The sequence below is a fragment of the Bos grunniens genome, chromosome 23 (genome assembly GCF_055505025.1).
Source record: "Bos grunniens cultivar Pamir isolate PY7600 chromosome 23, Bosgru_T2T1.0, whole genome shotgun sequence".
NCBI classification, from domain to species: Eukaryota; Metazoa; Chordata; class Mammalia; order Artiodactyla; family Bovidae; genus Bos; species Bos grunniens.
In genome coordinates, this window is record NC_141187.1 from 19,902,492 (window position 1) to 19,917,158 (window position 14,667).

The window sequence follows — 14,667 nt, forward strand, 5'->3', positions numbered from 1 at the left end:
CCCTGGCAATATTTCAGCAAGTTCCCAGTTTCAGTGAGCTCCCACTGGCCATCCTGAACACAAGAACTCTGATTTTTCTATTTTATATATTGGGGTTTCAAGTAACACTTTATTTAAAGAAAAAGTTGCACAGCTATAAGATACAAAATTACAAAACCAAAACATGACCTAATTCCCATTTGAACCACAGCCAAAAATACGAATAATAGAAATAAAGCCAATCAGTAGATCAGAAGTTAGCACTGTGATATGTTATAGTCTTATGGTTAAATAATACCAATTTAAAATGTGATTTCTTTTCCCAATAAAAATAAGCTGATGCATAATGGGGAAACTAGATGCCAATCCTAATATACACCATTTTATTTACTGTATGTGGCAGTCCATTAAATAAGAATTAGTGAAAATAACATTTAAGTAATAAAAGTAGATAAAAGCCTTGGCTTTTATCTCAAGGACACAGTAAGTGCTCAACAAATGTTAGTTACTATTTTATGTTTAAATAAATTTTTCAATACTATGACTTTCTTTACAAAGTAGTTTGCAGAGTTAAAGAAGAATGAACAAATCTAAAATATATAATAAAATTAAGCAGTACTAAGAAATGTAAGTATAATAAAAATAATGAGGAGTCAAGAGTCAGACCGCTAAGGTTAGAAGCCTAGCTCCACTAATTTACTAGCACTTGGGGCAAGTTCCTTAATTTCTTTATACCTCAGTTACCTCATCTGTGAAATGGTAATGATGGGTTGTTTTAAGGATTAAATGAACTAACATGAACAAAGCATCCAGAACAGTTCTGAGCAGTCAGTATACAATGTTAACTATTATAAACAGAAAGAACTCAAGAATTCTCCCTTTCTTGATGTGCTAAGAACTTTTTTATCTTTTTTTTTCTTTTTTTTTTTTTCACTTTACAATATTGTATTGGTTTTGCCATACATCAACAAGCATCCACCACGGGTGTACACGTGTTCCCCATCCTGAACCCCCCTCCCACCTCCCTCCCCATACCATCCCTCTGGGTCATCCCAGTGCACCAGCCCCAAGCTTCCTGTATCCTGCATCGAACCTGGACTGGCGGTTCGTTTCTTATATGATATTATACCTGTTTCACTGCCATTCTCCCAAATCATCCCCTCCTCCCTCTCCCACAGAGTCCAAAAGACTGTTCTATACATCTGTGTCTCTTTTGCTGTCTCGCATACAGGGTTGTCGTTACCATCTTTCTAAATCCCATATATATGCATTAGTATACTGTATTGGTGTTTTTCTTTCTGGCTTACTTCACTCTGTATAATAGGCTCCAGTTTCATCCACCTCATTAGAACTGATTTAAATGTATTCTTTCTAATGGCTGAGTAATACTCCATTGTGTATATGTACCACAGCTTTCTTATCCATTCATCTGCTGATGGACCTCTAGGTTGCTTCCATGTCCTGGCTATTATAAACAGTGCTGCGATGAACATTGGGGTACACGTGTCTCTTTCAATTCTGGTTTCCTCAGTGTGTATGCCCAGCAGTGGGATTGCTGGGTCGTATGGCAGTTCTATTTCCAGGTTTTTAAGGAATCTCCACACTGTTCTCCATAGTGGCTGTACTAGTTTGCATTCCCACCAACAGTGTAAGAGGGTTCCGTTTTCTCCACACCCTCTCCAGAACTTATTGCTTGTAGACTTTTGGATCACAGTCATTCTGACTGGTGTGAAATGGTACCTCATTGTGGTTTTGATTTGCATTTATTTGATAATGAGTGATGTTGAGCATCTTTTCATGTGTTTGTTAACCACATCTGTACGTATTCTTTGGAGAAATGTCTATTTAGTTCTTTGGCTCATTTTTTGATTGGGTCGTTTATTTTTTGAACTGCAGGAATTGAGCTGCAGGAGTTGCTTGTATATTTTTGAGATTAGTTGTTTGTCAGTTGCTTCATTTGTTATTATTTTCTCCCATTCTGAAGGCTGTCTTTTCACCTTGCTTATAGTTTCTTTTGTTGTGCAGAAGCTTTTAATTTTAATTAGATCCCATTTGTTTATTTTTGCTTTTATTTCCAATATTCTGGGAGGTGGGTCATAGAGGATCGATCCTGCTGTGATGTATGTCGGAGAGTGTTTTGCCTTTGTTCACCTCTAAAAGTTTTATAGTTTCTGGTCTTATGTTTAGATCTTTAATCCATTTTGAGTTTATTTTTGTGTATTGTGTTAGAAAGTGTTCTAGTTTCATTCTTTTACAAGTGGTTGACCAGTTTTCCCAGCACCACTTGTTAAAGAGACTGTCTTTTTTCCACTGTATATTCTTGCCTCCTTTGTCAAAGATAAGGTGTCCATATGTGCGTGGGTTTATCTCTGGGCTTTCTATTTTGTTCCATTGATCTATATTTCTGTCTTTGTGCCAGTACCATACTGTCTTGATGACTGTGGCTTTGTAGTAGAGCCTGAAGTCAGGCAGGTTGATTCCTCCAGTTCCATTCTTCTTTCTCAAGATTGTTTTGGCTATTCGAGGTTTTTGGTATTTCCATACAAATTGTGAAATTATTTGTTCTAGCTTTGTGAAAAATACCATTGGTAGCTTGATAGGGATTACATTGAATCTATAGATTGCTTTGGGTAGTATACTCATTTTCACTATATTGATTCTTCCGATCCATGAACATGGTATATTTCTCCATCTATTAGTGTCCTCTTTGATTTCTTTCATCAGTGTTTTATAGTTTTCTATATATAGGTCTTTAGTTTCTTTAGGTAGATATATTCCTAAGTATTTTATTCTTTTCATTGCAATGGTGAATGGAATTGTTTCCTTAATTTCTCTATTTTCTCATTATTAGTGTATAGGAATGCAAGGGATCTCTGTGTGTTGATTTTATATCCTGCAACTTTACTATATTCATTGATTAGCTCTAGTAATTTTCTGGTGGAGTCTTTAGGGTTTTCTATGTAGAGATGATTATCTCAATAGATGCAGAGAAAGCCTTTGATAAAATTCAATATCCATTTATGATTAAAAAAAACTCTCCAGGAAGCAGGAATAGAAGGAACATACCTCAACATAATAAAAGCTATATATGACAAACCCACAGCAAACATTATCCTCAATGGTGAAAAATTGAAAGCATTTCCCCTAAAGTCAGGAACAAGACAAGGGTGCCCACTCTCACCACTACTATTCAACATAGTTTTGGAAGTTTTGGCCACAGCAATCAGAGCAGAAAAAGAAATAAAAGGAATCCAAATTGGAAAAGAAGAAGTAAAACTCTCACTGTTTGCAGATGACATGATCCTCTACATAGAAAACACTAAGAACTTTTATATGACAAATTTAGATTATCCTTACTTCACCATCACAAAGTTTAAGTAACTTGAATATTTTCACTAGAAGACCTCAATATAATTCAACAAATATTAATCAGTTTCCTTATAAAATAAGTTCTGTTTTCACACTGACATCAGTGCTGCTACTAGTCAGCCTGGCTCAAAATCTCAAGTCATCATCCTTGATTCCTTTTCCTGCACCCTTAAATTTGCTAAGAAGTCAAATAAATTCTACTTTATGTTTCTACCTCCTCCCTTTCTTGTTGAGTTCTATTTATAGCTTCTTTCTTGCATCTCAGTGTACTCTCCACACTGCTTTCAAACGTATTTCTTAATACATCCTCTAACCTGACCACTTTGGTGGGCAACAGAGACTAAAATTGATAAAGGAAACCTGAACCAGTCATTCACTGACGGCTGAGATAGAAAGGCGGAGCACCATGAGTGAAAGAGTGGGCTTCCCTGGTGGTTCAGAAGGTAAAGAATCTGCCTGCAATGCAGGAGACCTGGGTTCAATCCCTGGGCTGGGGAGATGCTGCCAAGAAGGGAACGGCTACCCACTCCAGTATTCTGGCCTGGAGAATTCCATGGACTGTATAGTCCATGGGGGTCACAAAAAGTTGGATGCGACTGAGCAATCTTCACTTTCACTTCCATGAGTGAAAGCTCAAAAAATTAACTACTACAAACTACTGTCTGAGATGGGCCACATATGAAGCTTCTGATAAGGCAAAAGGACAGAGACCTAAGGCAAGCAGCATTCTAGCTGGGTGGCTAGATCTGGAACATCCCAATAGCATTCTGTGGCAGGACCAACTCTATGCCAACAAAACCCCTCTCTAATCTGAGGGGCCTAAGGGCCAGGCAAAATTCATTCAACAGAGAATGTAAGAGCAGAGAAAGAAGAAGGTTTCACTCAAACTGAGCCTGAAAACCAAAATTCTAAAGAAGTTATGAAAAATCATCGATCTTTTTAAGCCTGAATTTGTCCTGTTTGTTCACAAAGACTTTTGGTGGGGGTGGGGGAGGGGGGGATAAGTACTTTTTTCCTACAAATATTAGAGAGAAAGAGGAAACACCATTTGGACCTCAGTTTAAAAAAAAAAATTATTTTATCATCAGTCCAAGACTGGGGAAAAATAAGACAGGAAAGCAAGTACTTCCAGGAACAGTCCTACAGAATCAGAATACATTGATTAAAAAAGGAACTTGGCTATCCCATTGAATTTAGAAAATGTTTCACTTGTCCCAAGAGAAACTGACAAGAGATATGACATCCTGGAGAAGATGTTAAACTTAAAGATTACATGTTAACCCCATTCTCCAAAAGCAGTCATGATTTAGGCTGACTCATGTCAGATCTGAGGGCATGCCATTCTGTGGGACTCTTCTGAGAGACTGCCAGAGTAATTTTCATTTTGCAAATCCAGTCACCTTGCTTTAACACTCTCTGAAGAGACATTTCAGAAAGTAACTTCATAGCAAAACTCCAGCTTTCTTAGATTGTGCCCCTGCTGCAAATGTTTCATATCAAGAGTATTTATTAGTAAGAGGGAAAAGGTCCCAATTCTAGTTTATTATAACCATGATCATCCTTTCACAGTCAAGTTATTTAATTCTTAAATCAAACAGGTGGATAACATTTTTCTTGACATGATGAGCTGATAGTGCATTAGAATCTTTAAAATTATTTCCTGTGCCCACATTTTGTTTGATGATGGGGATAATTAACTTCTTTAGACATTAACTTTTTTACACATCAAAGTCCTATCATTCCAATGCTTTATTTCCTATCTCCCAGACATTAAAAAAAATAAATGTCGGTTAAAAGCAGAAGCACTCAAGTCAATTTTCTCTAATAAATATAGTTAACATGGAACTGAAAACCTACTGTAATCTTCTCAATGGGTTAATGTCCTACAGTTGTTTTAGCTTTCAATTGAAATGCAGCTGTTTGCCATATTTTACAAAATGAATTCAGATGTGCAGATGGAGGCCTAGATTATTTCAACATGCCACAGTTTAAATGTGAACTCAAGGAATAAGTTCATCACTGATTAATACTTATATTTAAACCTGATCATTCAGCCAATAGCCAATATTACATCACATCTGTAAAATTCTGTGCCAGAGTATAAAGACTGGTATCTTTTAATAAAAATAATGGAATTTGAGGATATACCCCTTTTCTTAGAAAATATGACAAAAAAAATGTTTTAATGTAATAAAGTTATACATCACAAATGTGAATTAAGGAAAAATGTAATGAACCTGTTACTCGGTTTCTGTTTATAGCTCCTATTTTTAGTGACTAAATGACCAAAGAAATACCATGCAACATCTTTAGCCTAAAATACCTCAGAGTTGAAAACTTTATTACTAGTTAAAACACCTTCAAAACAATGTCAAAATCTGGATTGTGAAATCCATCAGTCTACCCATTTATTAAAAGATAGCAGAATTTTTTGTTTCATTCTTGAGAAAAATTAATTCAGCAGACCTCTGTACTGATTCTGAGCATCTAAGAGTCTCAATTTCAATCATTTATAATCTGAGCATCCTACATAATATAAAGTAATAATCCCAAATAATATAAAGTATAATGTTCTGTTATAATCAGAACATTTTCATTTTTATAGAACTCCAAAGGCAGGAAGAGATTATGGTTAAACCAACACTATTACACACATTTCAGCTTTACTGCCTAAAAAAAAAAGCTCAAGTTATATCATGATATAAATTTCCTCCTGCTGTGAAAAATACCACCAAATGATCAATCACTGAGAATATAAAAAATAAAAAAAACAAATTAAAATGTGCAAAATTTTAAAACTTCTATGTCTAGTTGGGGATAACACAATAGTAATTCCAATATATTTATATACACCCCAATTCAAGTTAATACCTACTATAACTTGGTAGTAACAGTCAACTAATCTCTCGTTTAGTTTCTTGATATGTCAAGAATAATTTATCTCAGAGGAGTACTGTAAAGAAGGCAGTGGCTACAACATATGAGCACTCAAAAAATACACTTGAATTGAAAATATCAAAACACTTGTAAAACACGAAAATTCCCTCTAGATAGATTATAAACTACGCTTACATATCTCAGTTGGCTACATGAGCAATTTTTTTTTACCTACTGACAAAGAAGCTGTGACACAATGGTCAGAGACACGTGAAGTTCTATCTTTTCTTTAGTTTCATATTAATGTAGGTTTCTACTCTATGTGCTTTCTTTTTTTTCCCCATGTGTTTTCATATACAGTACTCTCCTTAAGAAATACTGAGTTTCCTAAGTATTAACTCTTAAACGAGTTTCAAAAAAATTTTTATTCTTTGCAAAAATGTTTCTTACACACAGCCAATCTGCCTGTCAGATCATCCTAAAATACATGACATCCAAAACCCTGAGAAAATGGCAAGCTCACTTTTCCAATATCAAAAACACTTGTTTCTATATAAAATAATACACAATTGAGTGACAATGGTTAACTTTCCAGATATTTGGAATCAATTATACTTCTAATAATAAGAAGTAAGTATATTTGACAAGGATGTCAAAAAAGGAGATCTCTTAAACATCAAGATTCTCTTCTAGTCCAGACTCACATTTTAAAAATATTAACTGTTATGAGAAGTCCATATTAAGTACAAACAATTCAATAAAATATCTCATGTGGTTAAAAACACACTTAACGTGACTAAACAGAAAAAGGAGGGGGACATTTTCTGGAGGCATGTATAAAAGAGATGAGTTTGCATAAGCATTTCAGAATTTATAAAGGATCTTTCACCTGTATTAGCTCACATTTGTTCAAAACCATCCTATTAGGCATGTGTTCCCCCCAACTAACAAAGAAGAGTGAAAACACTGGGTGAAGGCCACAAATCTAACACACAAAAACGCGCTCTGATCTTAGATAACCCACAATAGCCAGTCCACCTACACACATACAAAAATTCACCCATCTTCTACCTTAGTGCCTAGTTTTAACACACTAAAATATGAATTACTGAGAAGTAGTACCAGGGAACTTGTCATTACGTTTTCTTAGAGACTGATAACTTTAAAAATTAAGTTCAGGAATTCTTTGCTTAAAAGTAAATCTCAGGCAAACAGATAAACAACTATAACTATAACGGGCAAAGTATAACTATGCACGCTGGCAGGCGGAAAAAAAAAGTGAAAGTGTTAGGCGTTCAGTCGAGTCCGACAACCCCATGGACTGTCGGGAGGGGGGACCAAAGACATCTGAAGTTCAGAACTACAGTTTGAAAATCACTAATTTCATCCAAATCCCTCATTTTTCAGGTGAGGATACTGAAGTCCAGAGGGGTTTCTTGAACTGCCCAAGGACACATCACTATTTAGCGATACAGCTGGGATTAAAACTGAGGTCCCCTGACTTCTGGTCCAGAGTTCTTTCTACTATCCCACAAGGAACACACAAATAAAAGTTGGTTATAATTAACTCACAAGTCCTCCACAATGTGTTTGTCATAGTGAACTTTGTTGTGAAGTATCTGTCTATGCCAACTCACGGTTTAGCAGGTAAAGAGCTAGGCTCTGGAGTTCAAATACAGGCTCTAACACTTACCAGGTGACCTTGGGCAAGTCACTCACCTCCCTGCCTCAGTTCCCTCATCTTTAAAAAGGAGATTAAAAGTACTCCTCTCATAGGCGACATCAAGTAATGGACACAAAGCACCAAGGACAGTGCCTGGTACCTAGAAATACTCAGTTCATCATGATGATGACGATGATGATGAACCCAACAAAAGTACAGTTTCTTGAAAACATATCCCAAAGTACTACTATTAAACATGCATATCCTCAGAGAAAGAATACTATGCTTAGGAGTAGTCTTTTAAAGATTCAGAAACAAATTAATATGAAAAAAAAAGTGAAATATAAAGGATCCAGTCAAAAAAACCTCTACAGCATTTGAAATAGCAAAAGCATACTTTAAGCTTTGTAAGTAATGTATATTTGTATATTTTATAATTTTAGAAGTTCACATATTTACTGCCCTGTGAAAATTCAAGGAACACAACAGTTTTTCAGCAACTAATACATACTATATGCCAGACAGAATGTTATTTTCATATTCATAAACTTAAACTTCAATATCCACTATTAGATATTATCAGAGGCAGCAATGTAAACAAAGAATCTTACATATCCATTCCAGAAAGTAAAGACTCATCAGTACCACCTATTAAGGGGGAATGACATCTTTGGATAAATAAGATAGAGCATTAGTTTGGAACACATGAAGTGCCCATGAAAACATTGGTTTTTCCCTTAGCAGTTAGTATAGAGTTGTTTGGGGCAGGGAATATACTGGAAACAGATCAGTTAAGCACCATTGCCGGGACTTACAGTATTATTTGTAAAAGAGAATGATCTTATGTATGTGCTGATTCACAAATTAAAATACATGCAGTTTTTGCAGATTTAAGGCCAGTCTTTACTGGAGGTAGGAGGTAGACCAGTTGAGACTCAACCAGTTAAATTAACGTCTGAAAGACAATTTACGCAGTTCTCATCTGAAGCCTCCAGTAATCCTGTGAGGAGGTAGGTTAAGGTTAGGTCCTAATCCTATTTTACTGATGAGGAAATTGAGACTCAGAAAAGTTAAACATCTCAACTGAAATCATAGGGCAGAAAACGTGTACACCTGGATTTTGGAATTAGTTAAAACTAATGCAAAATGCATCTCCAGATCCATTACTTGATAAACTTAAGGCTAGAGCAGCTAATACTTGCTGAGTACTTCTGTGCTTTGCTGCACCCAGCACTGCACCCAACACATCACAGGGGTTACTGCATTTAACCCTCAGCAGTGAGGAATCAAACCAAATGTGTTTGACTCTCAATAAAGTATTTTAATCCACTACACTATAAATTCAATTAACACAATAATGCATTAGATTGAACTATTATTCTTTACTATTTAAGTGAAACCAGTCTTTAACGTGGTAAGCAGATTTCTAACTAATTTCATCGCTCAATTTCACCATACAGTAAAACAGGTATGATTTTCAACAAGAATACTCAGTGTTCTGATTTGACTGGCATGGTCCAACTTTCTTTGCAGATTTTACAACAAAATATTTTTTTAGAGAAAACCAACAATCAAAGTACCCAAGATTGCTAGCCAATTATACTGAGAAAAGTAGAAATTTTTAATTATCAGTGGCTTAAGCGGACAGGTCACTTGCTGGCCTTACTCCAGACAGCTCATGTGTTATTTATGCACATGAGCAATATCTGTCACTACTTCAAAGTGAGTACATTTCTGAGACCACAGTACATTTACTCCTCCTAAAATTATATACTCCAGATTTCAACAAGCTTAAAAGGAGGGTGACCATATTATTATGTGGACCCAACTGGAACATTTTTTAAAATGAAAGGGTCCCTATTAATAATTATGCAGAGACAAACAGGCTCTAAACCATGACTGACCCAAAAAAGCAGGGTATACAGTCACCCTACACAAGAGCAATCCATTTGATTTGTATGTTATGGGGTATTCTCTGTATATGCTTTATTTATGAGCTTCCAGTTTTTGTTCCAGATCCAAGGATTACCATCAGCCTTGAGACAAAGGGTACCACTCTACAGACACCAGACCAGAGTTAAGGGTGTGTTATCGATAAATAAAGTGGGTTTTTTTTTTAAGGTTTTCTTCAAAACTTAACTTTATAAACATTTGCTTAAAAAAAAAAAAAAAAACTATATTTCAAAGAAAGCATCCTTGCAAAATACTGCCAAATTTCAGGCTTCTCTCTTCAAGAGTTTTGAATACCAGTAACTACAAAACTATTGCAATGGCCCAATGCTCAAAGTTTACTATTACAGTTAATGAAAAACACGATCTTTCAAACTGAAAAAACTTTAGGAATAAAAGAGTTGAAAGGTTTTCACTGAAAACTAACTAAAGTGATAAAAGATAGTGGACACCCAGTCACAGTACAATAATGGTTAAAGGAAACTCCACTTCATATTATTACGACTCTCCAGATGAATCTGGCATTAGCTGTACAACCTAGGAGTCAAAAGAATGCTTTGCTTTAATTTGCAAGCTGTAAATAAGTATTAACAGACCCAAGCTTTGAACTACAGTATTTGAATGAAAGGTATTATTTGAATATAATTATGATTCCCTAAGGCAACAAATGTTCTAAGAACTGGCTTCTCCAACTTAAAATTCAACCAAATCAAGAATTGGAAAAGGTCTCAGGGCCTAGATTCTAGACCTATGCTGTCCAACAAGGCAGCCACTAGCCACAAGCCGCTATTTATATTTCAATTAATTTTGTTTGCTTAGTTGCTAGGTCCTGTTGGCTTCTTTTGCAAACCATGGACTGCAGCCTTCCAGACTCCTCTGTCCATGGGATTTTCCAAAGAATACTGCAGTGGGTTCCTTCTCCAGGGGATCTTCCCGACATCAATTAATTTAAATAAAATTAAAAATTAAATTCCTAAGTGCACTAGCCATACTTCAAATGCTTAAGAGCAACTTGTGTCTAGTGGGTACCATATTAGGAAAGCAGAGATTACAGAATATTTCCGTAACGACAGGAAGTTCCACTGGACAGGGCTGCTCTAGATCTTTTCTTAAATGTTCCCAGAGACAAGAAACGTGCAATAGCACACTAAAGGGCACTTTCTTTTTGCAAAATAGTAACTATCAGGAAACTTATTCATAACAGTCAAATCCATCCTCTCTCAAACATCTACCAGAAATTCCACGAGTTCCGTACTCAATTTGGTCTTCAAGTAAATCTTCATAGACAAATTTAATTCTACTTCCAAAGTTCTATCCCTCACATACACTAAGACTCTAGATCTTCCCCTCCCAGATAAATTCATCATCATTTCTTTGCAAGGAAATATTGGTAGCTAAAGTCTTATAACCTCAGGGAGTTAAGCTCATTTATCCCCGTGTACATTAATAACACATTTCCAGGAACGCCTCTGAGCGCCACATATTACATTCCACTGCCCCCTATAAATTGAGGCCAGTTTCATTTTCTCACTTAGAAAGCCAGGTCACAGTCATTCTGAATTCCTTAAAACAGAGAGATAAAAATGGCAGGTAATTAATCAGTGCTCAGAGCTTGCAATAAGCATTTAACCTGTATTATCTCATCTAATCCTCACATTTCTGAGATAGGCTACTACTACCCCCATTTGACAGACCAAAACACCCAGCCAAAAACACGCTAAATAATTTCCCCAGGGATAACAGATGTGGGGAGAGTCAATTTTTTCCCTTTCCAGGATGCTACACCTCTTCTAACACTACCTAACTCTTCTTTCACCTCGCCCATAAAGCAACAATTTCCTTCTTTAAGAATTATTTCCCCCTAAACACGGCCTAGATGACAGGCGGAAGGTGCTTCTTAACACACCCAGCGGTACCCGCTCTCACCCGCCCGCCCAACTCCCCTGGCCCCACGCCCACCCGCCAACGGGGAGGAGTCAAGGCCAACTCCACACTCCGCGGGCGAACCCGGGCGCCTCGCGGGGCCGGCGGCTCCGGAGACGCTGCTTCGGTTCTCCCCTCGGCCTCCGGCGCGAACGCCCGGGACCCCCCGCGGCCGTCCCCCGGGGACAGGGGCCGGGGCAGGGCCCAGACACGTGGGTTCGGCGCCCCTCTCGACCCCAGCCCTCTCCCCCGTCCTCCCCCGTCCCGCCCCCGATACCCCCTACAACCTCTGCTCTAAGAACACTTGTAGACACGGCTGGGCGTCCCGCGTGGAGAATGTGGGGTTAGAGATGGTGCGGTTTCTGCGGCGGCGGCCCGGGACACGCTTGGAAAAGGGCGGGGTGGGGGGCTGAAAGTGTCGAAAGGGAAAGGGTGGTTCAGCGGGGACGTGGTTGGGGTGGGGGTGGGGGGGCAAGATGGCGTGAGCCCGATTCTCACTGTGGGGCGGGGGTGGCGGAGGTGGAGGAGGGAGGGCTACGATCGCCCCCACCACTCTCGGCGCGGGCGCTGGCGCATGCGCGCTCGGCCAGGTGGCGCGCGGTCTCCTTTCCTGAGCCAGCCACTTCCGCCACACTCGCTGGGGGCGGGGCTTCGCGGCGCGCTCCTGCTGCCGCTTTCCCTGAGGCCGTGGTGCTTTGATCGCCTGGCCGGCGGGCGGGCGACCCCGAGCCACGCCGCGGCCTTTTTAGGACGAGGGCTGCTGGGAGAGGGGTGGGGATGAACAGAACTGGAGGATGTTCAGGGCCATTCCTTTAAGAATGAGCTGAGAGGGCTGGCGTTTTCGAGGGACGGAGGAAGTTTATTTTCAACTTCAGGGCAGAGATTGGCCTCTAACGGTTTCCTTCAGAATTGAGATGAACCGGAGTCCCAGCGGGACTGTGCCTTTAGGATGGTGCAGGGAAATGGAAAGATCAGAAAGGCTTGCTTCCCCAGAGGACCGCTCACGGTGCCGGTGTGAGGACAGGGGACAATTTCTGAGACAGTGAAACATCCGGTCTTCCGCCGGCTCCCGCGTATCACCACTCCATCCTTCCCGTACAGGCAGTGGAAGATGATACCCCGCAGCGACTTTTCCCCCATTCCTCATTTTAACATTTAACGACTACGTTTTGATTGAAACCTTTTTGCTATTTCAAGGCTTCTTGATGTATGATCCTGTATTTATTTTTCCTTAGAATTTTAGCCTGCTTCTCCTTATTTTTAAATCTTGACTCCCACTTTTGAGCTGTACATCCTGTCCTCAGGATTGGTACAGATATATTTCTTTAAATAATACAGTCATAAGAGTGACTTGAGTTGCTTTCTTTATTTTTCAAAGATTTAACTACTAACCTTCCAGTTTTTTAAGCGTTGCTACTTCGGTTAGTTTCTTGCCGGTGAATATTTGTGTTCTGAAATAATCCCTTCCTTCTTCCTATTTGCTTACATTGTTTAAAATAGCAACTTATTTGATTATTTCCTCTGTGGATTGTAGTTGAGTTCTCTGTTAATTTCGTGTTTAGGTCTCTTCAACCTCCCCAATGCTTAAATACTTGCCAAATAATTAAAGTTTCAAAAGAATAAATATGTTTAGGATGTAAAAGCTCACCATAATGTGTAAATCAAGGCTCAGTTCATTGGTAGAAAAAGTGTAGACTTTAAGGGAAAGTAACAGAGAAAATTGTCATAATTTCTTACGAAGGAAGACTGGTTTATAAAATTGTTGAAAAACCCTTTCAAGTACATTAGCAAGAAAATAGAGAATTAAGAGAAATACTAACATTAGATCTACAGAAATATAACCCAAAGGAGATCATTTCAATTAAAATTATGTTCCATCAGTGTTGCCATACTCATATTTTCATGGGAGTTTTACCTGCATCACATGGGGACCAGATATAACCTAGTTTTCAGAACAGTACCCAGACTTTACTCTCAAGCCACTGGTATCTGACCTACAATATGATCACACACAATAGGAAAGGTGTCGGAGAAAAGAAACTAAGTTAAACAAGGTTCTGGTAGAGGGAGCTCAAAATTTCACTCTTAGGAAATTGTGACATGCTGTTCACAAAGATCTTACCTTTGAAGTCACATGAATTATCTTAATGTTCCTACCTCCTGGAATCTGTTAAAATCTATTTTAAAAATTTGGCTTAGCTATAATTTTGTTTGTAGTTTGAGAGCATTCCTGTCCACAGAGTCAAAAATACTTTCCATTCAATTAATACCAAAGATCCTCAGTTATCAATACTACTAAAGTATCTTCATTATAACAATGCTAAAACAATGACACCAGTGCCGATAAGAAAATGTTGATGACTACCAGCTTTCAGAAAAATATGTGATTTCCAAACATGTGGAGAAGACACACCAGGAGACCAAACTGAATTCATCACACCACAAAAAAGTCTTCATCCCTTGAACAAAGCCAGCTGCTACTGTAGACTTTTACATTCCTCTGGCATATTAACCTTAATATAGACTCACTAATGCAAACAGAAAGGAATATATATCTAAGCAAAAATACCTCTTGGCATCTTAAAAGATGACTAGATTAGATAGGTAAGAAAAGAAGCCCTAATCCTCCAAATAATAGCAGAGGCCATGCATACTATGGAACCATCTCTGTGAGAAAGTAACTTCTCCTCCTGTGAATGCCATAGAACAATTCACTTCAGGTGACCTGCAAATTCTTAACTCTTTTGTGACCCATGACTCTTAATTATTTATTAGGATGCTTGTGGAGCCATTTTATCATTTTATCAATTATTTTATCCTTTGCTTAATTTGCTTTTCTAGTGTTTATGTAGTCACCATGGAAATAAACTGCGTAAGACTGCATATTGTTTAGAATTCCATATTGT

At 38.1% G+C, this 14,667-nt stretch overlaps 2 protein-coding genes across 44 annotated transcripts in view; one reads left to right on the forward strand and one right to left on the reverse strand.

Moving 5' to 3' along the window:
- The window catches only part of SUPT3H (SPT3 homolog, SAGA and STAGA complex component), a 442,887-nt gene extending 430,548 nt beyond the window's left edge, over nt 1–12,339 (reverse strand). For all 38 annotated transcript variants that reach the window (XR_015153255.1, XR_015153253.1, XR_015153252.1 and 35 more), the window contains exon 1: nt 12,049–12,339. The gene's annotated coding sequence lies outside the window, so the exon portion shown is untranslated. The remainder of the gene's footprint in view (nt 1–12,048) is intronic.
- Nucleotides 1–14,667, forward strand: part of RUNX2 (RUNX family transcription factor 2) — a 351,949-nt gene that overhangs the window by 35,440 nt on the left and 301,842 nt on the right. The window lies entirely within an intron of this gene.